We start from the raw sequence: 1715 nt of genomic DNA on the forward strand, positions 1-1715 counted from the left end.
TTTTCATTATACTATATTGCACAGTTTGATATTTTAAATAGCTATATGCTTTCTTTGTAATAATTAAATCAGTTCTCCCTAGAATAAACAGGTAGCAGCAAAGATTCCAAACTCCCAATGACAGAAAAACTTAAATGCAAATCCATTAGAACGTTGGTGCTTTCTAAGAACTTCTGAAGAGCTAATTTACAAATAGTTCTTCCATTGTAGAATTTTTAAGAAAGCAAAGGAGTAATTATGATGTCTCTTGACTTCTTTTTCTTGGTTCTAGAATTCAACTACTGACAAAGTAAGCCAGTCTGTACCATTGACTTCGCCTTGTGACACTGGGTGTGCCTCCATCTTGGTCACAGTATCATAGAGTGGATTGCTCTTCTCTGTGAAGCTAGCATAAGGCTGCATTTCGTCCTCTTCAACAGCTTGAGTAGCTTCTGATTTTGGCAATTTACATTTTCTGAAGCCAATGATTTTCAAAAGCAAAATGCATCCTATGATGACCAAAATAATAGATGGGATGGTGTATTGAATATATGATCCTGATAATTGGTCACGACTTCTACTCAGTTCTGTGAACAGAGACATAGACTGGTTACCAGTTGTTGCATGAGAGACAAAACAGAAAACAGTAGACACATTGTTCTGCTCCCAGTGGCATGTGCTCCTGTCAGTCACAGTGCCATTGCTGTGTGATTCATTCTTAGTGACCCAATCCCAATCTGGAGTTCAAGAGATCTGCGCAGCAGGCTTGCTGGCAACTGCCTCACAAATTGCGGTTCTATTTTTCCCTGGAAAGAGGGTTACTACAGGAGGCACAGGCACTCAGAGGTCATAGACATTATGGAAATTCCCATCAGGTGTTACTATCTCACACAAGTAATGCCCTTCATGCTGGAGGGTCACTGCACTGATTTGAAAGTCAGGAATGAGGTCAGGTGTACAGGTGATGCTTCTGCCCAAGCAGTTGGGTCCATTGGCCTCCCTTGTTCCTGGTTTGTAGGGTATTATGCAGGAAGGCTGTCCTCTGGGGGTTATTATCTATGTTAGTAATAATGCATTTGTCAGTAAGAAGGGCAGCAGAGCAGAGCCCTTATACCCATCTGCACAGACACTGTAGTGTTAACTTGCATCATAGGTGTTGAACTGTTCTGTGTTGCTTGGTTCTTATCAGTACGACCTGACTTTGGGTCTAGCTGGTCCTTGGGAACCTCCATCTTGCCATGACCTCCACCCTCCGTCCTCTGGCCTCTCAGACCTTCCTATATCCTTTATATTCCTTAGTCATCCAACTTTGTGTCAAAAAATAATCTTATCTAGACCAATTTGTGATGTCCAGATATTTTTTGTGGTCTTTCACTGCAGTTTGGTCAGCTCACTAGAGGCTAGGTTTTAAAAGAAAAATTACTGCCCTCCCTTCTATAAGCTAGAAATTTCCAATAGGTCCTTAATCTGCCTGAGGCTTACATATGTCTTGTCCATACCTTCACAACTACTCTGAGTTCATCCTCTGTAAAGCTGCCCTGAATTGTCCTGAAGACAGTATTTTCTTCTATTCATCTATTGCCCTTGTCTCTTATACTTTATGACCCCTCTTCCACAGTGATATCTAAGCCTTGACTGGAGGACTATGGTTTGTATAGTATGTTCTTTTATGGCTGAACATACTGTAGTCTCTGGTTTTCTACACCATGGCAAGTTGTGGGTCTCTTAAGCACCAT

At 41.3% G+C, this 1715-nt stretch overlaps 1 pseudogene across 1 annotated transcript; it reads right to left on the reverse strand.

Moving 5' to 3' along the window:
- Positions 1 to 267: 267 nt before the first annotated feature.
- LOC308416479 (cell surface glycoprotein CD200 receptor 1-like) lies at positions 268 to 1211 on the reverse strand (annotated as a pseudogene). The gene has a single exon. The product of its transcript is annotated as a cell surface glycoprotein CD200 receptor 1-like (transcript).
- Positions 1212 to 1715: the final 504 nt, after the last annotated feature.

The sequence above is a fragment of the Micromys minutus genome, assembly GCF_963924665.1.
Source record: "Micromys minutus genome assembly, chromosome: 1".
NCBI lineage: Eukaryota > Metazoa > Chordata > Mammalia > Rodentia > Muridae > Micromys > Micromys minutus.